The 26,292-nt window shown below is 40.4% G+C and overlaps 1 protein-coding gene and 1 non-coding gene across 2 annotated transcripts in view; both read left to right on the top strand.

Moving 5' to 3' along the window:
• The window catches only part of SPIDR (scaffold protein involved in DNA repair), a 490,431-nt gene that overhangs the window by 386,343 nt on the left and 77,796 nt on the right, over positions 1–26,292 (top strand). The window lies entirely within an intron of this gene.
• On the top strand, positions 15,990–16,093 carry LOC123587083. The gene has a single exon (XR_006707142.1). It is a non-coding gene; the product is annotated as a U6 spliceosomal RNA (small nuclear RNA).

The following is a 26,292-nucleotide window of genomic DNA, read 5'->3' as shown; positions in this document are numbered from 1 at the left end:
CAGGCGGCTGTATTTTCAGAAAGCTCTCACTACCGCTTCCCACTCTAGAGCCACTCTGTGTGAGCTACAAGCTGAATCAGCAAGCCAGATGCCACATTCTTGCCTTTTACCCTCCAAAGCAATCCGTCAATCCCCGAGAGCTCTGTCACTGTTAGGCTTGCCGGCACAAGTGGCAGAATCGGGTGCTCGGACTTGGTATCACTTCTGACTTTGATTGACAGGCCCTGAGTCACACTGGGGACTTTAGCCACAGGGGAACCCCAGACACGAAGAGTTTGCTTCCCAGTCTCTGGAGATTAGGGAGGCCCATAGAAGGCAACTGGAATCGTTCATATCCACCAAAAGAGTTAGAAAGAGCTCAGTAGGAAGAGGGCAATACAAAATACATGAAAGAAGCATAGGAAAACAGCAAATCTCCACAGTCTTAAAATTTCATTTTAGAATGCCAGTAGCTACGGAATGCAGAATATGCAAGACTAGATTTCTCTCTTTTAACTTAGTGTTCTGTCTTTTTAAAAGAATTCAAAGTCCCAAAATTACTGGATACCTTACTTGGTAACAAGTGTTAAAACTATAAACTCTTATGCTGTAGACTACAGCTACTGAGCTGCGATTTAAAAGGGAAATTTAATTGATAGATGCTAAAAGTGGTTATGCACAGTTGAGGTGCACTTTAAGAATTTTTTTGAGATAAGCAAATCTTAGTGTGCATAGATATTCCATATATTAAGAAATGTGTCGAGACAAGCCGGGGGCACCTGGGAGGCTCAGTCGGTTGAGCGCCCAACCCTTGATTCTGGTTCAGGTCTATGTATGATCTCACGGTCGGGCTCCATGACAGAAGATGAGTACAGAGGGGAGGCAGGCAGCTTGATGCCAAGTGTGATGAGGAAACTTTAAGGTTTTAAGTATGGGATTGGATTGATGTGATCTGATCTGTACTTTGGAAAGATTGCTCTGGCTGCTCTAGATCAAATGGAATGTTGAGGCACAAGAGTAGGAACAGGAAACAAGTTAGGAGGCTGTGTCAGCAAATCAGACAGGTGGGACTGGTGGCTGGACCAGAGTGCTGGTGAGGGGGTGTTGACAGCCGAAAGGTTGGGATCTGTTTTAAAGATGGAGTGCATGTTATTTGCTGATGACTGGGTGTCGGGTGATAGAGGGAAAGAGGATGACTGAGGTTACTGGTTTGGTGGTTGTCAGTTAACTGAGGTGGTGGGCACTTGGGAGGCTCAGCAATGGGAGTCTAGAGTTCAGTATGGCTTGCTTGAAATAGAGGTGCCATTAAGCACTGAGCTGAAACAAGTAAATTGGTTATGAACTTGTAGTGGAAGAGAGACCAGAACATGAGAGTCCGGTGGGAAATAGCTCCCAGGTGGGAGTTAATTCCTTTATTTTTCACAAAAACACATAAGATGGGTAACATCTGGCTATTAGAAGCAGAAATTCATGAAAGCCACTTCTTTTTAAATTTTTTTTTAATTTTTGAATTCTAATGTAGTTAACATTCATTTCACAGTATCGTGATTCAGCAATCCCATATTTTACTCAGTGATCAACAAGATATGTGTACGTGTATTCTTAATCCCCTTTACCTATGTCCCCCACCCCCACCTCCTCTCTATTAACCATCAGTTTCTTCTCTATAGTTAAGAGTCTGTTTTTTGATTTGTCTACCTTTTTCTCCCTTTGCTTAATGAAAGCCACTTTTTAAAATTAAAGGGTTTTTCTCCCTTCATGTAATAGGTAAACCAATGGAACAGAAAAAGAAAATCCCAGATATACGTAGGAATTCTGTAAATAATACAAGTATTTCAGAAAACTGGGAAAAGATTAATCAATGAGTGGCGTAAGGACAATAGATGAGTCATCTGGAAACATAAAATAAAATGGGATCTGTGTCCCTTATCCCACACCAGGGTAAATTCCAAGTGGATCAAAGATCTAAGGATAAAAACTAAAACATTCTAGAAGAAATCATAGGAGAGTTATCTTGAGGTGGAAGTTTTTCTAACTCTGACTCAGCATCCAAAACCTCCAAAAGAAAATAATAATAAATTCTATTAAATTTGCACGGTAAAGTCAAAAGTATGGCAAATTGGGACCATATCTTTGCAATCCATATTACAAAGCCAATTTCTCTAATAAGCAGAGTGCCCATAGAAATAGAGAAAAAGCCAATACCCAACATAAAAATGAGCAAAGGATATGAGCACACAGTTCATAGATAAAAAGAAGCATATAAAAGAGACAGGGAGAGAGAGACAGGGAAGGAGGGAGAGGGGGAGAGAGAGAAACTGGGGAAGAAGGATATGTGAAAACAAACAACAGTGAGTATCTGTGAGGGTAGATGGGGACTAGGGGGATGGGGGACAAGAACGGGACAGAAACTTTGCGTCACATGCCTCTGTAATAATTTAAACTTTTGAATTATATATATTATTTGGAAAAACTATAAGACTTTCTATACACAATAAATGCTCTTGTAATTTGTAAACATTACAACTATTTTGGAGAGCAGTGCATAACGTATAACAATAATGATAAACTCTTTCACCTCAAAACTCCTAGAAGTTTCATTCATGAAAAACAAAAAAATTCACACACAATGTTCTTCATGATAGCAGTGCCTTATAATGGGGGACAAAAAGAAGCAACCTAAACATCCGTTATGAGGAGAATTATTTAATTATGACATACTACATGACAGAATAGTAAGCTACTGTGCAGTGTAACTAAGAAGACCAGGAGGAAATGTTCACTCGCCAAATATTTACTGTGCACCTACTCTGTGTCACACATTGTTCTGGATGTTAGGGATACAACGATAAATGAGACCAAGAAAAAAAAAGAAAACCTATGAAATCTATGTGCTAAAGGAACTTACGTTACATTGGGGAAGACTGGTAGCAGGCAAAGAGATGCAATATAAGAAAGTTGTAGTGGTTATGACTGTAAATAAAGTTGGATAAGGGGATAGTGAATGTCAAGGGGTTACTATTTTTACATAAGAATCAAGGAAAGCCTTGCTGAGAGGATACTATTTGAGAAAAATCCCAAAGGAGGTGAGAGAACAAATCATGCAGGTGTTCAGGGGAAGAGAGGGCGAGTGCAAAAGGCTGAGAGGCAGGGGCATGCTTAGCATGTTTGCACAGCAGCAAGGAGGCCAGTGTGGCTTTCCATACGTTGTAAATGAAGGCAGACGGAATAGGGGTTCTGGTCATGAGAAGCTCTGGACAGCTATAGCAAAGCCTTTGGAATTTTTTCTGAGTGTGATACAAAAGCTTCTGGAAGTTTTTGAACAGAAGTGGAAGTAACCACAAATGCCTGTGTGAAAAGCGAGAAGTCTAACTCATCCGTTAAGACAAGCTGGATAAAAAGATGGTGCACACCTGGAGATAGTCGAGAAATGGAAAAGGCAGGACTCCGTGAATGATTGGATGTGGAAGGTGGAGGCAAAGGAAGAACCTAGAAAGCTTCTAAGGTTTGGGCATCAAGATAAATGGTATTAAATGAGATGGGAAATTAGGTGGGTGAACAGATTTGGAGAACTAGAAAAGTTATGTTTGGTTTTAGATGTGCTGAATTTGAGGTACCTCTGAGTTACAAATGTAGAAAAGGGGAAAACTAAAATGAACCTGGTTGTAGTATAAACTCATAGTTTTCAAGATGGATGAATGGATGAATAAACAGAAGTAAATGTGTTTTACTCGTGTGTGTGTGTGTGTGTGTGTGTGTACATTCCCTAGCTCTGTCTACTAAGAGGTCCTGAGGCAGCAATACTCCAGTATCAATGAGCACATTTAGCACCCAGATATTAGCTTTTAAATATCTGAAAGAAACCAGGGCTCCTTGGTGAAATCACTGATTTCAGGTTTGGATGAGAGAAAATATAAGATGAGCTTTGAACATTTCATTAGGTCAGAAAGTGAGAACATTCTCAAAGAATGATGGAGACATAGCAAAAGGACACAGGAGCTAGCTTGCAAGAGGCTGCCACTAGCAAAATCTGGCACAATTAGAACATCAAAATAAATGATAGTTATGGATTGCAGCCCAGAGTATACGAATCCATGAGTCCACACTGATATATAAAAATGAATGAGTGAAAATTTTGATAAGGAATAGGATATTTACTTATTTTCAAAATATCTCCCACATAATATTTTTTAATTTCAGAAGGAAAAGTAACCTATAGTTGAGAAGCCTGGCAGACATCATCTTAATCAAGTAGTAAGTGAACATTATCAGTACTGGAACAAATTGAAATAGTGTGCCAATGATTCAGAAGAACATAGCACCAATTTTGTGTTATCCTTACCAGTGATGCATAGGCTAAATCTCCTCATGACAAAACATCAGACAAACACAAATGGAAGGCTTCTGTACTATAAAATTACTGGCCTGTATCCTTCAAAAATGTCAATGTCATGAAAGTCAAAGAAAGACTGAGAAACCCTTCCAGGTTGCAGAGGATTAAAGAGACGTGACAACTGAATGCAATACATGATTCTGAATTATCTCCTTTTGCTACAAAGAATATGATTGGAACAATGGGTGAATCATGAGTGGGGTTTGAGAATTAGGTGTAGGGATATGTCAATATTCATTTCCTCCCCTTGATGGTTGTATAACAGTTATGTAAGATACAGTCCTTGTTTGTACAAACTTACTCCCAAATGATTCGGGAAAAAACATGCTTTGTACTGTATTTAAAACTTTTAGTAAATTTGGGATTTTTTCAAAAAACCTCTAAATTATCACAAAAGTGAATTAGAAGTGAGTAAATGGGAGTAAGTGAGGCACATCCATACTTTCTAGAAGGTTGACAGGAAAGAGGGCAGTGCATGCTACCAGATGAGAGGAAACTGCTCCAAGTTTGCAAAGTGTGCTAGTCTGCTGGTCTACATGCAAAAGCTGGTGTTTGGAGAGCAAACAGATGTAGGATAGATGGTAGTCATTGCAAAACGAACACCTACCTGTAGGTGGTGGGTGTCCTGGGTGCCCAGGGTAGGTGAGAAGTTGAAGCTGGTTTATAAGCTGGGAGGAATGTCAGCTGATGTGGCTTGTGGTCCTGTGGACTGAGGTAGGCGGGCTGGAAATGGAACAAATTTCATGCGTGAGAACCTTCCTTCTGAGTAATAGAGTTGTCTTCTAAAAACGACCCCTTGTCTGTTCTCAAAATGGTAAACTAAATATGGTTTGGTCTTTGAAACTGAAATTACCTTATTATAAAATATCTTAAAACAACTTAATATTTTTCTCAGTGATATTGTTCCTAGAACAGGTATTCTTAAGACTGCAGAAAAATTAGAAAGTTTCCTTTGATATTTAAAAAAATAATAAATAAGCTTTATGTGTATGCCTTTGCCTAGGTAATTTGTGTTTTATTTGGTAGGGTCAGAGCAGGTAAAGTATGTCCATGTACTTGATAAACACAGATGATTTATAAGCCATTGCATGGGACAAGACTGGTTTGCAGGCCAATTAGCAACCTAGAATGTGAAACCCTGACTCAGAAGCAGGTCATCTAAGAATGATGATTAAACTCTGTTCCCCATTGTTTCAACAGGCCCTGTACAGTAGTGCTGTTTACTACCAGGTCCATTTACTCTAGACTGGCTCCCTCATTGGGAGTACAGAACCCTGAAGCTTATTCAAATGACTGTCTTCTCATTTCGCCTAAGACTGCACATAACCAGTGCCATTGTAGATGCAATGAAGGGTCCTTATCTATTACCTGCAGTGCAGCCATAGAGTTTTAGGGTTTAATCCCCATTCAGAACCCTGGTTGAGAATATTATTTGGTGATCTGGAAGAAGCAATGGGATGCTATAACTTATCTATGGCACCACCAAAACTATGCCCTTTGCTTGGTGCCTTTTTCCTTACTCTATACTCAGTTGCAGACCCTTGTCTCTTTAGGTTTCAGTGCTGAGTAGACATGAAAAGTGGGAATACCAAATGACCCCTCATTTGAGAGTGAATTGGGGAATTAATGAGAGAAAACAAAACCACAGTCTTCCCAGGGCTGCTGGGTTAATTCGGTATGTTTTGAGTAATAAACTTTCTTAGCTAAGATCCCTCCTTCCCTTCCTCCCTCTCTCCTTTCCTTCATTTATCTTGTTCTAATTCAGTATTTCACTAGGATGCTAATACTTCCCTTCCCACACCTGTACGTTAGAACAATGTAGAAGTCTCACCTTGTGAATTACCTGTATAAAGCATTTTAAATACCTGTTATTGTTCCTGAGGGTAGGAACTAAGTCTTATACCTTGTATCCCCAAAAGCCTGAATAAATACTCATCAATTAATTCAACTTGGTGTACCAAGCATATGTTGATCACCTATAAAGTATAAAGCTCTGGGCTAAGAGTTGTTTTAGGCACGTAGGGGATAAGAAATATGATCCCTGCCCTCAAGAAACTTCCAGGCGTGGATGTCTGTTGGCCATCTGTTTGTCTTCTTTGGAGAAATGTCTGTGCCTGTATTCTGCCCATTTTTAAATTGGATTATTTGTTTTTTTGGGTGTTAAGTTGTATCCATTCTTTATATATTTGGGTACGAACCCTTTATCAGATATGTCATTTGTAAATATCTTCTCCCATTCAGTAGGTTGCCTTGTTGTTTTGTTGATTACTTCTTTTGTTGTGCAGAAACTTTATATTGTGATGTAGTCTGCATAGTTTGTTTTTGCTTTTGTTTCCCTTGCCTCAGGAGACATACCTAGAAAAATGTTGCTACTGTTCATGTCAGAGAAATTACTGCCTGTGCTCTCTTCTGGGATTTTTATGGTTTCAGATCTCACATTTAGGTCTTTAACCATCTGGAGTTTATTTTTGTGTATGGCGTAAGAAAGTGGACCAGTTTCATTCTTTTGCAGGTAGCTGTCCAATTTTCTCAATACCATTTGTTAAAGAGACTCTCTCTTTCCCATTGTATATTCTTTCCTCCTTTCTCAAAGATTAATTGACCATATAGTGGTGGGTTTATTTCTGTATAACCAGGGAAATGCACATCAAAACTGCAGTGAGATATCACCTCACACCTGTTAGAATGGCTAAAATCAAAAACCCAAGAAACAACAAGTATTGGCGAGGGTATAGAGGTAAAGGAAACCTGATGTACTGTTGGGATTGCAAACTGGGGTAGCCCCTATAGGAAAGTTGAAAATAGAACATAAAAAGTTAAAAATAGTTGAGAAAGAGAATCCCAAGTAGGCCTCTCGCTGCCAGCACAGAGCCCAGCGTAGGGCTCAATTCCATGAACCGTGAGATCATGACCTCTGTCAAATCAGTAGTTGGACGCTCAACCTACTAAGCCACCAGGCACCCCTATCCATGTAACTTCTACACAGATGTTCATAGCACCATTATTTCAGTAATGTAAAAAAAAATAGAGACAACCCAAAAATGTGGTATATCCATATGGTGGAATATTATTCCACAACAAAAATGAATGATGTACTGACACATGCTACCATGTGGATTATCCTCGAAAACATTATGCTAGGTGAAAGAAGCCAGTCACAAAAGGACACATATTGTGTGATTCCATTCATGTGAAGTATCCAAAATAGGCAAATGTATAGAGACAGAAAGGAGATTACGTGTCTCTGGGTACTTGGGGGAGGGGAGGACGAGGAGGCTGCTTAGTAGACTGAAATTTCCTTTTGGGGTGATGAAAATGTTCTGGAATAAGGTAGTGTTGATGGTTGCAGAACATTGTGAATATACCTAATGCCACTGAACTGCACACCTTAAAATGGTTAAAATGGTAAATTTTATGCTATATGTATTCTGCCCTGTTAATAAAAACAGGGTGAATTTTGTGGTATGTGAATTATGTCTCAAAACTGCTATAGAAATGAAAGGCATAATAGCTTGGATTAACCACCAGGAAACTGTGCTGAGGGAAAAAAAATCCAATCCCAATGACTATGTACTGGACAATTCTGTTTTTATAACTTTTTGAAGTGGCAGAATTTTAGATATGGAAGACCCATTAATAGCGTCTAGATGTTGGGATGGGGGTGGGGAGATAGTGGGAAGTGGGTTATAAAAGGCAGCATAAAGAATTCTTGTAGTGATAGAATTGGTCAGTGTCTTTGTTTTTTTAGTGTTTTTTTTTTATTTATTTAAGCAATCTCTACACCCAACATGGGGTTCAAACTCACAACCCCAAGATCAAGAGTCTCATGCTCTTCTGACTGAACTAGCCAGGTGCCCTGGAACTCTTCAGTGTCTTGACTGGTATTGGATATAGGATCCCACACATGTAGTAAAACTGTAGAGCACTGAACACACACATGAACACGTGCACACGAGCACAAGTGAAATGTGTTTTTCTGAAATCTGAATAAGACCGGTGGATTGTATCGATGTCAGTGTCCTAGCTGTGATGTTGTACTATTATTTGCTAGTCTAGTACTACACTAGTGGGGGAGACTGGGCAAAGTGTGCATCCGAGCTCGATAGCATACCTTATAGTTGCATGTGAATCCATGGTTACCTTGTTAGAAATTTGCAATACAGGTTAGAGTCTGGAACTGTGAGGCCTCCCGCTTTGCTTTGCTTTTTCAACATTACTTTGGCTATTCGAGGTCTTTTCTTGTTCCATACAAATTTTAGGATTGTTTGTTCTAGCTCTGTGAAAAATGCTGGTGTTATTTTAACAGGGATTACTTCTTAGTCTTGTCTTGGCCCAGTTATAGTCTTATCTCCACAAGCAATGCCCCAGATCATACTCCGGGATGGACCAAGCTTACAGCAGGTTTTGTTTTGGTTTGGCTCGGTTAATTCCAGTAATGCAGTATTTTCCAAAAATAAATAGGATGTGCAAGTAAAGAAAAGGCCTTTCTCAGGCTTTTTTGGCATCCTTTAGTTAAGTCACTTTTACCAAAGAGAGATTGTTATTCCTTCCCGTTCATTGATATTAGAAAGTTTGTATGTCACACTTGTATTTTAGCAAAGAGAAAATATCATTTTTTAAATGAATAAAAACCACATTTCTGTGCAGTAGAAACCATCCTGTTAACATCTCGTCATGTTACAAAGATAAACAACAGGATTAACTGTTTACTTTAGGAGCGCAGTCTGGTTGTTTTTCAGGAGAAGAACACAATGTCCTGCTGTATCTGGTTTCCCGTCTGTCGAGCGGGTTGGTGGAGCTGGGGAAAGGCCCTCCACCCACTCAGCCCTCTGCTGTCCCTCTCTCCTCCTTTTCTTCCTCTTCCCTCCCTCCTTGCTGTGACTTTTCCTCCCCCTGTTCGTGTTCAAACACTTCTTCTCTCTCCTCTCTTCTCTTCCCTTTTCCCTCTCCCCCTTCCTTTCTCCTGCTTTTTTCCCCTCACTTCATCCTCCGATTTCTTCCATTTCTTCCTTAAAATAGAGGCTTAGCAAGAAATCATAACGTGGAGAGAAAGATCCTGTTGATCTTTAGAGGCTGCTTAAGTTGACACTGACCTGGAAGAAAGCGGCTGCACTGACTCTGATTCCGGGAATTCTTGGTGGACTGCTAAGAACTGCTCCCATAACCCGGGCAAACATCCCACACGTTCACGTAATCTCCCCTCTCACTGTCCATGCGTACACACACACACACACACACGCACGCACGCGCAGACACACACGAATCTACTGTTTCTCTCTCTTCTTCACTTGTGTTTCTGTGATACTGAGTCAGTGAGTGAAAAGAAAGGGAAAAATGAATATTTTTCCAAAGTGGGGGAGGGGCATTTAAAACTTCAAAGCAGAATTAAATTACAGTCTCTCTGAAACTCCCTCTACAACAGTTTTGCTTTCCTTATTCCTAGTGCTTTGTTCTGTTGCTTTTGCAGATTGACAATATATGAATTTTTAGAATTCTTAAAATATTCCTCAATTGGCGTGATGTGCCATTAAGCTGGTAAGAGAAGGAAAAGAATTCTTAAAGATAAATATTAACTCCATAATGGACTTTTATACTTCCAACATGATGTGGATGGGATTGAACAGTGAACCTCTTATCTGTATTATTTTATGTTGCTGGGAATGCGCAGTGGAATGTAGTTTCATTTGGCACCCGTTTTAGTCAGTTCTTCCAACATGGTCCTGGCCTCACCCTCATGGCTCAGAAATGCATAGAATCAAAGTCCTGCTGAATGACTCCTGATGGCCGAAACGAGAGATTCTTGAACTACTTTTTGACTGTCTTCTATTCCCAGCTGGGAGGGGTGGAGCGTGGCTGACGGGGGGCAGGAGCAAGCTGAAGACCATGGGCATTTTCACAATTGTTTCTTGCTGTCCCGTGGATGACCAGGGCAGCATCGCAAGGCCGGGCACAAGTTGGTTTCGTGTGTAGCAACACCATTTCTGTGTGGGATAATGCACCCCCGTGCTGCTCTCCTGCACTTTCCTCAAGCCCCTTCACCAAGGTGCACACGCCTACTACAGACTTAGGAGAGCAGGCACATGAGAAGAGAAAAGAATCTTGTCCATGAAGTGCATTTGTAGTAGTGAATTTGCCTGGTGAGCAAAGGACACCAAGATTTTGAGCGCAGATTAGGTGCAAGCATTTACTAGGTGTGAAGCAGACTTCAGTTCATCTTCATTGTACCCGTGTGGAGCCGGGGGCCCACATCCAGCAACAGCAGAGCTCAAAAGAGAGCCCGTCTTCTCCAGCCTGCCATGCCCCTGCCCCACGTGCTTCCAATCACGAAAATGAGAGGAGGGACCTCATGTGGGGTCAGGGTCTACATTTTAGGCATGGGTGGAACGTTGGTTTTAAATAAGTGGCATCCACTTGCCAGACTTTTATTCCAAGAATTTTGAATGGCAAATTCTGCCTCATGGAATGAATGCAGTTCTGAGGCGCTTATTCAAACCACCAACATCGTATTTCCTCCCTGTGACACATTTTCTCTCTGCTATTTGAAGTTTATCGCTGCTAAGAGTAGCAATGCCCCCCTCAGGCTCCGTGTATGGTACCCACCAGCAGTGCTCAGGGCTCAGTGCCACGTGGAGCATGAAAAGTCACCTAGACCTGAGCCCTAGCTGGCACGGATTTGGGATTACTGATCGTGCACATCTTCCTTGCCCAGTGGGTATTCTGTGGCAGGAAAGCAAAAGGATGTACTCAACCTGCTTTTCCAAAGTGGAAGCCCAGTTTTATTAACACTGACCGTCACATCACTTTAAAATGTCCGATCTCTTGGGGCGCCTGGGTGGCGCAGTCGGTTGAGCGTCCGACTTCAGCCAGGTCACGATCTCGCGGTCCGGGAGTTCGAGCCCCGCGTCGGGCTCTGGGCTGATGGCTCAGAGCCTGGAGCCTGTTTCCGATTCTGTGTCTCCCTCTCTCTCTGCCCCTCCCCCGTTCATGCTCTGTCTCTCTCTCTGTCCCAAAAATAAATAAACGTTGAAAAAAAAAAAAATTTTAAATGTCCGATCTCCTAATCTCCATGGGGCTTGGCTGGCAGCTGAGCTCACAGCATTTCAGACGTTACTAAGGACAGCGCGAGTGTCAGCTGGTTCTCCCTCTGAGCATGACCACATGCCGATACAGTGTCTGCTCAGATGCCTCGGATGCTGGTCTGATATACCTTAGACTGAAATAATTGAGAAGGCCACCAACGAGTAAGCAAGAGAGAGGTGCCTGGGTAGCTCAGTCGGTTACGCATCCAAATCTTGATTTCAGCTCAGGTCACAGTCTCATGGTCATGACCTCACAGTCATGGTGTCGCAGCCGTGAGAGTGAGGCCCCCCGTCAGGGTCTGAGCTGAGCATGGAGCCTACTTAAGATTCTCTCCCTCCCCCTCTCTTTCCCTCCGCCCCTCCCCCCACTTGCGTGTGCTCTTGCTTACATGTGCACACTCTCTCTCTGCCAATAAATTAAAAAAGGAAAGGAAAAAGAAAAAGAAATCGTAGGCCAGTGTAGACCCTTCCCTGACCCTCACCCATTATCGTGACCATGTTCTTCTGTCTCCTCCCTGAAATGCTTTTCTAATGCATTCTCACATGCTGACAGAGGCCAAGAGAGAACAGCAGTCGTACAAGGGTTGGGGATCAAGGGTGAGGGCCGGGGCCCATGGGATGAGCTCACAAGCTGGTGCCTCCTCCACGAGTGTTCACTCAGTGTTGCCAGACTCTAGGTTTCTTAAGACCACAGGAAATTTGAGGTTTGCATAAAATCTCCCAATTTTTGTTATCTGTTAACTAATTTAGAAATGTTTTAACACTGTATAAACCAAAGAAAACATATCAACCAGCTGGACTTGGCCCGTGAACACCACTTTGCAGCTTCACTATTTTCTGTGAGACAGTTGCCATTGATCAGAGCAGTGACCTCATGCTGGTCTAAGGAGACCCTCTGCAAAGTTCTCCGTTCAAGCCATCCTCCACCCTGTGCCAAGACTTCTGTTTCTGAAACAGTGATTTTATCCAACCCCATCCGGTGTCACCCTGTTGTTGACTCGTTGATGGCAGGAGGTAGGTGTGCTGCCTGGCACACATGCCCGTCATTTGTCACCCCTGGTTTCCTCTCAGGTCAGCCTCCACCAGGCCGTCGTCACATGGCCGTTGCCTCCAGCCACTACTGGGCGTCACGGTACCAGCCACGTCCAACCACGAGACGCCTCCACTAGGTCAATGCCTCTCTTTCCTACCCCTACCTGGTCCTTTCCTACCCGTCCCATTTTCTCCTCTCTTTACAAATGCTTGTCAACGTTTTAATTTTATTATTAATATAACTTTGATTATAAATATAACTTAAATTTACAATAATGCATTGGAAAAAAAAGAACAATGCAAATTGAAATCACAATTATTAGTCTTTACCCTTTTTACCACTTTACTAATCTCTTCTCTTTCTTTGTTTTTGTTTTTTTTCTTCTTCCTCTCTCTCTCTTTTTCTTTCTTGTTTTCTAGCTTTCTTTCAATTTCATAGTCATGGAAAAGCTCTTTCCCATTACAGGATTTTGTATATGTTGTTTTCTATGTTTTAAGTCCTCTTCTCTCAAACTTTTGCATGATTGGCTTATCCTTCTTCAGGACTCAGCTCTTTTAAGAAACCTTCCCTGACCACCCTGGTTAGACCATCCCACCCCAGGTTGTATCTAAAGGCACTCTGCGTATTGCCTTGCTAGCACTCCCACAGTTTGTGATTGTATATTTATATGCATATTAGGTGTTTCCCGAAGGAGGCACAGAGGGCAGGGTCTATGTAGCTCATTGCCAGATTCCTAGTGCCTTGCAGGCACCCTGAGCCAGCAGCAGTCCTGCTGTATTTAGCACATAAATAAGTGGATCATAGATTTACTAGATGCCACCCAAAAGCCAGAGCACTGTTTTGGTATACAGTGAAAAACCCACAAGTGCCATTGTTATTAAGAATCTTGTGACATTTATATCATGGCTCTGTGGACCTCTGTGCCTCACTGCATTTCTTTTGTCTGACATAGCAATTGTGTTCAAACAAATCAAGATGTCTTTTAAGAAAAAAGAACAACTCACACTCGAGTCTGCAAATTTAGGATGGAAACTTTCCAAATACTCTCAAAAGTTATAAATAGTGGCTAAAGAGCCATTATGCTTTCCTATGTAGCACATGCAAAATATCCATGGGATCATAATTTCTCCTGGATGTAAATTGAAGAAAAAAATAGAAGACTGCCTTCAGAATAGCAGAGTGAGGACACAGTGAATTCTGTCCCTAACAAATATTTTAGCTGGAGAAAACTTTAAAAATCATTTAAAGCCTCAGGAAGTTTTCCTAAAGGCATACAGCAAATGGAGAAACATTCCATCAATAGAACCAAGAAAGTCTAAGTGTCAGAAAGAACAAGGAGTCCGTGGCCCTTGAGACATGATCCATGCCCCCACCAGCCCAAGTTGTCTTAAGAAGACTGTTCTGGGGTTCTGCTACAGTACTTCAGTCAAGAAGAGGTCCTGCTCCCCTCAGCTCAGAGTCTAGGGTACAGTTTCACTGTGGGAGATCTCCTAGCCCATGTTGCAGCTCTACCCCAAGTGTGGTGGGCCAAGAATACTGGCCCAGTTGTCCTATCCCAGCTCACCCATAGGACAGAGGTAGCAGAGCAGAGAAGCAGCCCCAGATCAGTGTCCCCTCCCCCACCCCAACACGCACTCTGGATCCGAAGTGTAACTCCAGGAGAAGGGGACTCCATCCTCACCCCCGGGTCTGTGAAGTGGCACAGAGGTTCTGCCCAGAGGACAAGAGGTTATAAGGAAGAAGAGCCCTGTGGCACTGCCTGAGAGAATTGACCTTTTTTGAAACAGAGTACAATCCTCTGCTCAAGGGTGTTGTTGAAAGTAATGGGGATCTTGGTGGAGAGCAATTCCAAGACTGCCTGTAGCCCTGTGATACTGTATCAATAAGGAGATGACCAAGCAATCAGCAGTTTTAACAGAGAGCGTCAGGGAAAAGACATCGCCAAGAAGAACCCTCCTAGTATCACAGTAGAACTTTCAGACTCAAGAAGGGTGTGCTCAGCTGCCCCCACTCAGGAGCAATCCGAGCAACCCACAGGGAAGGTTTGGAGTGCGAGCCTCACTGGCACTGCAGGCCTCAGCACCCCTGCAACCATACTAGGTGAACAGTAGGCTGCTCTGACCCAGGAGCAGCTCCTAGGAAGCTAGACTTTAAAATAAAGGCGATGCATCCCTGGCAGTTTGGCAGCCCAAGGCCATGCCCTCCCAGGAGTGACTCCGAAGGAGTAATACAAGCCCTGGCTGATGGAGAGGCAGGAGCACAAAATCCTACCTCCTTGAACCATGATAGCAACCTCCAAGGTGTATACACCCAATGGCAAAGAGTAAAAATCTAACTTCCAAGCGGGCTTAAGCACAACCTTTCAAAGTAGCTTATACTGACCTATGGGCAACCCCTAGGTAACCATGTGAAAAGATTAAAACCAAACCCCCCCCCCCCCCAAAAATCGGAGCAGGAACATCACATACTGCAGCCTGCAGGAAAAAGTTCAGACAAGTCACTAAACAACTGATTAACAACAGTACCAACCCCCTGGGGTAGGTGAGTTATCCATGTCTAGAGTTGCCACAATACACTGTCAAAAATGCTCAGTTGTCAACAAAAAATTACAAGATTTATGAAGAAACAAGGAAGTGTGACCTATACACAGGAGGAAAAAAGTGCAGGCAGCTGAAGGGGCCCACATGTTGGACTTAGCAGACAAAAATTTCTTTTTTTTTATTTTATTTAATTTTTTTTACATTTTATTTATTTTTGAGAGAGAGAGAGAGAGAGAGAGCACAAGTGGAGGAGGGGAAGAGAGAGGGAGACATAGAATCTGAAGCAGGCTCCAGGCTCTGAGCTGTCAGCACAGAGCCCAACGCAGGGCTCAAACCCACGAACCGTGAGATCATGACCTGAGCCGAAGTCAGTTGCTTAACCGACTGAGCCACCCAGGCACCCCAGCAGACAAAAATTTCAAAGCAGCCATTATAAATATGTTTAGAGAATTCAAGGAAGCCATACCTCAGGAGTTAAAGGGTGGAATGTTGACGGTGTCTAATCAAATGGAAAAAATCAGTAAAAAGATACAACTCTAGGAACACTTGGATGGCTCAGTTGTTTAAGTGTCTGACTTCAGCTCAGGTCACGATCTTGCAATTCATGAGTTCGAGCCCCACATTGGACTCACTCCTGTCAGCGCAGAGCCTGCTTTGGATTCTCTCTCTCTCTCCCCCCACCCCTCATTTTCTCTGCCTCTCCACCATTGGACTCACGTGCTCTCTCTCTCTCTCTCTCTCTCTCTCTCTCGCTCTCTCTCTCTCAAAATAAACAGAAGAAAAAGATACAACCTATAAAAAAGAACCACATGGGAAATCTAAAGTTAGAAAGTGTAATAACCAAAATGAAAACTTCACTAGATAGACTCAGCAGTAGATTTGAGCTGACAGAAGAAAGGTTGTGAATATGAATCCAGAGTAATTGAGCTTGCACAATGTGAAAGAGAGAGGGGGAAAAATGTCGAGTGCTCACTTTGGCAGCACTTACACTAAAATTGGAATGGCGCAGAAACTGCTATAGCCTCTGCACAAAGATGACATACAAATTTGTGAAACATTACATATTTTTTTATTTAAAAAAAATTTTTTAACGTTTATTTATTTTTCAGAGAGAGAGACAGCGTGAGCAGGGGGAGGGCAGAGAGAGACAGAGAGAGGGAGACACAGAATCCAAAACAGGCTCCAGGCTTTGAGCTGTCAGCACAGAGCCTGACACGGGGCTCCAACTCAGGAACAGAGAGATCATGACCTGAGCTGAAGTCAGACACTCAACCGAGTGACCCACCCAGGCGCCCTGAAACATTACATATTTTTAAGACTTTCATCAAATTTAAAATTCTTCCCAAAAAGAGTATGGTAATTTCAATAGGATGTTAAAACTCAATCTCAAATTTATGACTACAGAGTATTTTAGAGATCCAGAGTGCTTGGGAAGACTTTTAAATAACTCAATCTTGGCTCAGTTGGTTAAGTGTCTGGCTCTTGATCTCTGCTCAGGCCATGATCTCACAGTTCATGAGTTTGAGCCCCACTCGATTCTGTCTCTCCCTCCCTCTACTCTTCCCCTCTGCTCTCACTTTCTCAAAATAAATACATTTTAAATTAATAAATACTCAATCTTTATGAAGAAACAGGACACACCAAAATAAATCATTTCTGTACGATTATAGAAATCTCCCAAATAGCAAATATCCTTAGAGGGGAAATAAAAGAATGAAGAAAATGAGGGGTGCCTGGGTGGCTTAGTCGGTTAAGCGTCCGACTTCAGCCCAGGTCATCATCTCACAGTTCGTGAGTTTGAGCCCCACATCTGGCTCTGTGCTGACAGCTCAGAGCCTGGAACCTGCTTCCCATTCTGTGTCTCCCTCTCTCTCTGCCCCTCACCCACTCGCACTCTGTCTCTTTCTCTCAAAAAATAAACATTTAAAAATATTTTTTTTTTAAGAATGAAGAAAATGAAACAGAACCTCATAGAGATGTGGGACACCATTAAGGGCACCGACATACATGTAATGGGAGTGGTAGAATGGCAGGAAAGGTGGGAGGAGGGTGCAGAAAAACCATCTGAGTAAATAGTAGCTGAAACGTTTCAGATTTGACTGGTAAACTTTACTTATCTGGAAGCAGCTCAAGTGTCCTTTAATAGATGAATGGATAAAGATCTGAGGGGTGTGTGTATGTGTGTGTATTTACTAAATTTTTTCAAACTTTTGATAAATTATTCAAATCTCATACAGATTTTTCAAGGAAAAAAAAAAAAGAATCCCTGTCAACTTATCATATGAAAATAATATAAATAGTCAATTGCTTTGAGAAATGAAATTAAATCTACTATGAAAAGTAAAATTAAAGGTCAGTATCACTCATGGACATAGAAAAATCCCAAACAAAACATAGCAAATAGGATCTTGGCTTTATCTCAGGAGTAAAAAAAATTGCTTTAACTTAAAAAGCTTTAATTGTCATTTACAACATTATCAGAGGAGATAAAATCATATAGTCATTCCAATTAATATGGAAAATGCATTTGATAAGATCCTATACCCAGGCATGATTTAAAAAATTTTTCAGCAAACTAGGAATGTTTAACCTGATGAACGATATCTACCAAACATCATTCTTAATTATAAAACACTGAAGACATTTTATTCAAAATCAGGATAAGTATGCCCAATGTCACTAGCTTCTCTTCAGCACTGTGCTGAAGGTCCTAAAGTGCAGTCAGAAAAGATAAATTAGGGGCGCCTGGGTGGCGCAGTCGGTTGAGCGTCCGACTTCAGCCAGGTCACGATCTCGCGGTCCGTGAGTTCGAGCCCCGCGTCAGGCTCTGGGCTGATGGCTCAGAGCCTGGAGCCTGTTTCCGATTCTGTGTCTCCCTCTCTCTCTCTGCCCCTCCCCCGTTCATGCTCTGTCTCTCTCTGTCCCAAAAATAAAATAAACGTTGAAAAAAAAAAAAAAAAAAAAGAAAAGATAAATTAAAAAAAGAAAAAAACCATAAGGGTTAGGAAGCCTGAAGCAAAGTTGTCATAATGCACAGAGGACATGATTACATAAAACTTCATAAAAAGTATCACAAATACTATTAGTAAGATTGAGGGATTAACAAAAATTTTCTGTATAAAACTCCAACTGTATTTGTTTACACCAGCAACATAGCAACAAACAAACAAAAAAAAACATTTAAAATAGCAAACAAAATTGCAAGTGATATAGACATAGATCTAACAAAAATGTTCAAGAACTATATGGGGGAAAATCTTATTATAAAATTGGCCTAAGGACCCTGCCAAGGAAAAATTGATCTCCTTGTGCCAGTCACTGTGCTAAGCCCTGTGTTACTGTGTTAATGCTCACAACAGCCTCTCAATTAGGATCCCTTATTCCCATGTTAAGATGAGTAAATTCAAGTTCGTACAGTAAGTAACTTTTTTACGGTCCCAGAGTTACTCACATGGTATTTCTTTCCTCCCTGGGAAGCCATTTGTGTTCCCTTAAAACATGATGTGCTTCATGGGGAACATCTCTGGTGAGTCAGGAAAAACAAGTTGATCAGGAGGCACTTCTCTGCTCAGACCTATCACACTAGCACTGATTTTAGGAGATGGTATCTACTGAGCAGGAAGCAGCAACGAGTAGGTGGAATTTTTTGTATGCTGCTGATAAGCTAACTCTGGTTTGGACTGTTGAATGCCACAGTTCCAATCCGTTTGAACTAATGAGGACAGTGACTCCACCTCAGGCCTGAGCTGGTGAGCCCTGAGCTTCAGCTGAGTGAGCAGGGCAAGGCGGGAAAGCGTGTGTGGCCAGGCATGAAGAAAAAAGGGAGAAGGGAAATATTAATAGCTCTTCTCTAGGGCAGAAGAGTAAGAGCACCATTCCTTGGTTATTTGAGATAAAGGCAAATGCCAGAACAGATTTAAGGAAAAGGTATTAGCTAATTCCTCTTCTCTCCTCAACACAAGCAAATCTCTCTAGTTTTATAAAGCAGATCCACGGAAGTTTTTATATTCATCTTGACTTTTGCATATATTATTAAGCAATAATGCTTACAAAACAGTGCAGGATACATCGGTATAGTCAAGCAGGCATTAACTGAACTCGTACAGGACCACTCTTACAGGAAGTCTAGGACTTCCTCCTTAGGAAATGGAGCCTGATTCCCCAAGACTCTGCCGTAGCCTCCCTAATTAGACATGGAACAGAGAGGCAAGTTGGGTGATGGGGTAATTAAAGGTGAATAGACCTTTGAGGAAAAAAAAAAACAAAACAAAACATTAAAGCACTTACTCCCAAATGTTATGATAGGAAATGTTCTGTGGACCAAAAAAGACATTATAAATTCAACACGAACATTATAAATTCAACACGAAAATGTATACTTTTATCCTTGCTTTCACATAGCATACTGTTTTAAATAGGACAATATTATGAAGGAGTAATCTTGTATTCTTTCCCACTTGGGTCTTGGATTAAAGTCCTACAGTATCAAACAGTTAATAAAATTATTTTCAAGTGATTTAAGAGTATTTCTTTTTCATTTTATTACACTAGCAGACTTAGAAAATAATTAGCATAAATTCCTTACATTCTGACGTTAATATTCTAATATAATTCTTGTCAAAACATTTAAAAGTATCTTTTGAAAGTTGTAGAGTGGATAAAGTTCTTCTAGATATGATTTACGTATATTTTAAATAGTTTGACTTAGCAGTAGGAAAAATCGTTGCCTCTCTATAAAGATTAGATTAAGATATTCTGGAGTGTCATCATGCAGTTTGCCGTGAGCTAATTCCTTGTTGCATTCTTGGTGCTTGCCTTGCAGACTAGAATGCTAGTTGCTCTCAGATGTTCTCTTCTGTTCCACTCCACAAAATTAATCACTCTTCTACATTCGTACAACTTGTTACTGTAACGTGATATTATGGCACAAAAATACCAAATCAAGGGCCTTGCATTTAAGACCTGGTTCAGTTATCTCCATACGGTCTTGGCTAGGTTTTTTAAAAACATTCTAAGCCTCACTTTACTCATCTGTCAACAATGCCTAGTTTCCTCCGGTGAAGGATTAAATAGACACTATGACAATGCTGTAATTAGCCATAATACATTATATTAGTGTTAGGTGTTAACGTTGCTCAAATCTTTGATTTTCAAGTATATTTCTATTTGACTCCTTCCCTCCTTACATATCCTACAAAGTTTAAGCTCAGTGAGCTTTAAATGAACTCACTAGTGAGTGAATAAGTGATTATTTCTGCGAACACTGTATACAGTTAAGTATTATGTGAGTTTGCTGTGTGTGTGTTCACAACACAGCCTCATTCAATCTCTCAAGCATGGAAAGAGTTTTTATTGAGAGCCTGCTCAGATAGAGAACAGGGGAGCATTTTCAACCCTAATGTTTTCAGGGTGGAATTAATAGTTAATCTGCTTGTCTTTCCTTGTAATGGAGATTTCATGAAAAAGGTAAGATTTTAAGTTTTGTTTCATGAAACACTAATAATGTATTTGTTTCCTTTTTAAAAATATCCAAATGTATTTATAATTTCATACTCTGAGAGTTGTCTCTAAAAGCAAGTGGTTTTCAGGGGCGCCTGAGTGGCTCAGTTGGTTAAGTGTTCGACTCTTGACCTTAGTTCAGGTCTTGATCTCAGGGTCGTGAGTTCAAGCCCCACGTTGGACTCCGTGCTGGGCATGAAGCCTACTTTTAAAAACAGTGCAGAGAGCAGTCAATTTAAATGTATGTATGTATGTATGAGATCATTTTCAGTATTTGTTGAAGATGCACAAGAAAACATGTGCTTAAGTTATATCAGTTTTCCTTTGAAAGGTCATAATGACAAGGGGAAATGCCTCTTTGCAAAGGATAATATTTTTCTAATGGATTTTTAAGCATTTGATTCTTTCTCATTGTTTGCCTGTTGTTAGCACAATGAGTTAGAACTGTAGCAACTTCCATAGGTAACAATAAGTTTTCCAATCTCTTCTCCATAATTATCCTATGTTTCTCCAGTGGAATTTTCTTCAGGTTGTCTCCTCTACCCTTTTTTTTTCCTTTAAACAACTTTTTGAAGGTACAATTTATATGCAATACAGTTTACATACATACAGTAGAGTGCACCCATTTAAGCATATAGTTCATTGGGTTTTGACAAATACATTTACCATGTAGAGTCCCTTCATAGTGAAGTCATAGACTATTTCCGTCAACCCCAAAAAGTGTCCGTATGCCTTCTGCTGTCAATCCTGCCTGGCCCCAGTTCCAGGCAACTGCAGATCTGTTTGCTGTTACTGCAGAGTCATTTGCCTTTTCTATAATTTGATGTAAACTGTTTTTTATGTTTTTTCCACTCAGCACACTGTTTTCAAGATTCATCCCTGTGTCAGGTGTTTGTTTCTTTTCTCTACTGAGTAGTATTTCATTATAAAGATACATCACAATTTATTTATCCATTCAACTGTTGTCTTGTTACCAGTTTGGGGCTATTATTTAATGAAGCTACCATCAACACCTATCTGTAATTTTTTTGTGCAGATATATTATTTTATTTACTTTGGGAAAATCCTAGAGTAGAATGACTAGCCATGTGATTAGTATATGTCTAACTTTATTAGAAACTGCCAAAGTTTTTTCTAAAGTGGCTTTAACATACATATTTCCACCTAAAATCTGATTGTTTCAGTTCTTCCATGTCCTCAACAAAACATGATACCGTCAACCTTTTTTTATTTCCCTCTTTCCAATATATATATATATATATATATATATATATATATATATATATATAGTGGTATCTCATTGTGGTTTTAAGTTGCATTTCCCTTATAAGTAATGGTGTTTACTTTTTATGTGTTTACTGGCCACATGTGTTTATTGGCCATACTCTTTGATGAAGCATTTATTCACATATTTGTCCAGTTTGTTTTACACTGAAGTGCGATTCACCTAATATAAAACTTACAGTATTATACAGTCACCATTTCCTTCTGTTCGAAAACATTTTTATCAATCCAAAAGGAAATCCCATACATATAAAACAGTTACTCCCTATTTCTGTCTCTTCCTACCCCCTGGCTACCACCATTCTCTCTTCTGTCTCCATGGATTTAACCGTTCTAGATATTTCATAGAAATGGAATTCATGATATTTTGTATTTTTGTAATGTTTATTTATTTGAGAGAGAGCATGAGCAACAGAGGAGCAGAGAAAGGGACAGAAGATCTGAAGCGGACTCTGTGCGCCCGATGTGGTACTCGAACTCACAAACGCAAGATCATGACCTGAGCCAAAGTCAGACATTTAACCAACTGAGCCAGCCAGGTGCCCCATGATATTTTGTATCTTTAACCCATTTTTGATTGGATTGTCTTCTTTTATTACTCTTGTAATATAGAGTATTATCATATTATTATTATCAATAATAAGCTCTGTGGTTCTTTATGGGATCGAGACACAAGCTCTTTGTCAGTTTAGCGCTTATGGTTTGCCTATTCATTTTCTTAATGGTGTCTTTTGAAGAGCAGAAGTTTTAATTTTGGTAATGTCAAAATAATTTTTTTTCTTTTATAATGTGTGTTTTTGTGTCTTAATTGAGAAGTATTTACCTACTCCAAGGTTAACAACAATTTTTTCTCCTGTGTTTTCTCAAGTTCTAGATTTTATATTTGGGTATATGATCCATTTTGAGTCAATTTTTGTGTATAATGTGAGATAACGGTTAAGGATTATTTTTGTTTGCATATCCAATTTTCCTACTACCACTGTGGCAGATAAAAAGGACTAAAATAAGGGGCGCCTGGGTGGCGCAGTCGGTTAAGCGTCCGACTTCAGCCAGGTCACGATCTCGCAGTCCGTGAGTTCGAGCCCCGCGTCGGGCTCTGGGCTGATGGCTCAGAGCCTGGAGCCTGTTTCTGATTCTGTGTCTCCCTCTCTCTCTGCCCCTCCCCCGTTCATGCTCTGTCTCTCTCTGTCCCAAAAATAAATAAACGTTGAAAAAAAAATTAAAAAAAAAAAAAAAAGGACTAAAATAAGAAAAACAATTAGTTGCAAGTCTGTCCAGGAAGCGATCATATCCTGTGCTCCTAGTCTACACTGTTGAGTGGTCGTTCCTGCCTTACCCTGGTATGTAGTGGGTATTAAACACAAGTCTTTTCTGAGGAATTTTCTCATCAACAGGAGATATAAAGATATTAACATCTGAGATTCCCCGACTATAAAATCACCCAGCTCATTCAACCCATGGTTGATGAGTTCCTCTTCCTACCCTTTGGGAGAATCCAGGAAGCTTGTTAGAGCTTGGTCTAAGATAGGAACAGATAGCAGAGGCCTGAAGAAAGCTTCTTAAATGAAGTTACGATATTGCAACCATAAAACAAAAAAGAACACTGTCAAGGAGCGAGAAAACATCTTTCAGAGCTTAAAAGAGAACTGTTAGAAGTTAAACATATGAAAAGTAGAAATTATGAAAGATCTAATTAGAAGCATTGAAAGCCAAAGTTGAAGAAACTGCCAGAAAGAAGTGGAAAATAAGAGAGAAAAGTTAAGAAAATTAAAGAACTTGTGCAGGATGTCCAATAACCAGAATGACAGAAAAGAAAAAATAAGAATTATCAATGAAATGACTTAGAGTAGATGTGATTCCACTGTGAAGGGGCTCAGTAAGGATACCACTCACCCAGTATACTGAGGAATTGTCACTATTCAGTGTCAGCACCCTGGGAACTAGAACAGAGCTCAGCACCCCTACAGAAAGGAGGAAGACAAGCAGTATTGGATTTGGAATGGAAAAATTATTTCCAATCTAGAAATCTATACTCAGCCAAACTACCCGTAAAGTTTGAGGATAGTTTAACAAAAATTTCATGAACGTTTAAAAAATTTTAGCTCCCTGGGGCGCCTCAGTGGCTCAGTCAGTTTAGCCTCCGACTTCGGCTCAGGTCATGATTTCCCAGTTCATGTGTTCAAGTCCCACGTCAGGCTCTGTGCTGACAGCTCAGAGCCTGGAGCCTGCTTTGGATTCTATGTCTCCCTCTGTCTCTGCCCCTCCCCTGCTATCTCTGTCTCTCTGTCTCTGTCTCTCTCTCTCTCTCTCTCTCTCTCTCTCTAAAAAAAAAAATAAATATTTTTTAAAAATTAAAAAAAAAATTTTAGCTCCCAGTCCCCCCTTTTCAGGAAGTTAGAAGATGTGACCTACTAACTTACAGTCAATTAAAAAAGGATGATATGAGGGATGCCTGGATGGTTCAGTCAGTTAAGCGTCCAACTTTGGCTCAGGTCATGATCTCATGGCTCGTGAGTTCGAGCCACAGAGCCCAGAGCCTTCTTCAGATTTTGTGTATCCCTCTCTCTCTCTGTCTCTCTCTGCCCCTTCTCCATTCGTACTGTGTGTCTCTCTCTCTTAAAAATAAATAAACATTTAAAAAAAAGTTTAAAGGAAGGTATGAGATATGGAAAATACGACACTGAACATGCTAGAACAGCAAAGGAAATCCCTCAGATTTTCTGACAAGCGATCCCAGGTTAACTACCATGCCACAGGTGGATGTTAACCAGTCTAGACTGGAGTCTAGAGGCTCCAGGAGCAGAGGCTCCAAGAGAGCCCTTTCAAGGCAGAGTACCTGTCAGGTTCAGCACCCTGAAGGAACACTTTGGTAGTTGACAGAGGTATATAACTTATGATAAGTACATAGAAAACTAATTCAAAGAGGCACCTGGGTGGCTCATTCAGTTAAACCTCTGACTTCGATCCAGGTCATAATCTTGCTGTCTGTGAGTTCGAGCCCCACATCAGGCTCTGTGCTGCCAGCTCAGAGTTTGGAGCCTGCTTCAGATTCTGTGTCTCCTTCTCTCTCTTCCCCTCCCCTGTTCACGCTCTGTCTCTCTCTCTCTCTGTCTCTCTCTCTGTCTCTCTCTCTCTCAAAAATAAATAAACATTAAAAAAGATTTTTTTGGCTCTGTGCTGACAGCTCAGAGCCTGGAACCTGCTTCACATTCTGTGTCTCTGTCTCTCTCTGCCTCTCCCCTGCTTGCACTTGTGTGTGTGTGTGTGTGTGTGTGTGTGTGTGTGTGTGTGTGTGTGTTTTCCTTCTCTCTCTCTCAAAATAAATAAACGTTAAAAAAAAGATCTACATAGAAAAGGAGAAGTGATCATGTTTTATTATATTTAAAGCTACAAATTCCCTAAAGCATCATTATAATCCATAAGTTTTGGCATGTCTGGTATTTTTATCCCGTAGTTCAAAATACTGTCTCTTTTCTACTGTGATTTCATATTTGACCTATGAGTTGAAAAGGATGCTGTGAAATTTCCAAATGGAAGATTTTTAAAGATACCTATTTTCACTTGGTTTCTCTTTTAATTATATTGTAGGCAGACAATGTGTCCCATACAATACTGACTCTTTGAAATTCATTCAGACCTGTCTTCGGCCAATTGGTCACATTTTATAAATGTCCTATGTGTGCTTGAGAATGCATTTTCTGTAATTGTGGGAAGTTTTTCTGATTGCCTATCCAACAAATCAAACTTTTTAGGTATATGCAAGTTTTCCAAATCTTTACTAATTTTTCCCTCAGATTGACTTAATACTTGGCAGAGGTATGTTGAACTCTCCCACAATGGTGTTGGATTTGTTCACTTCTCTCTGTAGTTGTGTGACTTTATATATTTTGATGCTGAGAACATAAAGATTTAGAATTATATGCCTTCCTGGGAAATTAAGCTTTTTTTGAAATCAATATTAGTGACCTCTCTATCCTTAATAATGCTTTCTGTCCTAGAATCTATTTAGTTAAGTCTCAGAACTACCTCCTCAGCTTTCTTTTGGTTAATATTTACCTGAAACATTTTTTTTTCACCCTTTAAACCCTTCTGTGTTTTAGAAGATTTCCTGTTAACATTTTTTTTCCTTCAAACCGACCATGACAAACTGTGCCTTTTCATTGACAAGTTTAAATCATTTTTATTCCATTTCTAATATACATAGACTTATGTCTACCATTATACTTATTACCTTACATTTTCCTGCCCTTTTTTTATGTGTGCTTTTTCTTTGCATTTTCTTGAGGTTGTATTGTTTCTCGTTTGTTTGTTTTGGGTTTTTTTTTTTTTTTGGTCTATATTTCTCATTCCATTTTTTTGCATCTAGTAATTTGGAATTTATGCACCTATTTCTTTTCTTTTGGTGGTTATCCTTGAATTTTTACCAGATGTAAATATTTAATGAAATCTTGAGTTAATATCTTAATCCTGCTGTGAGTGATATGA

The sequence above is a fragment of the Leopardus geoffroyi genome, chromosome C3 (genome assembly GCF_018350155.1).
Source record: "Leopardus geoffroyi isolate Oge1 chromosome C3, O.geoffroyi_Oge1_pat1.0, whole genome shotgun sequence".
Lineage (NCBI taxonomy): Eukaryota > Metazoa > Chordata > Mammalia > Carnivora > Felidae > Leopardus > Leopardus geoffroyi.
Note: the sequence above shows the minus strand (reverse complement) of the source record. Positions and strands in the feature narration are given on the sequence as shown.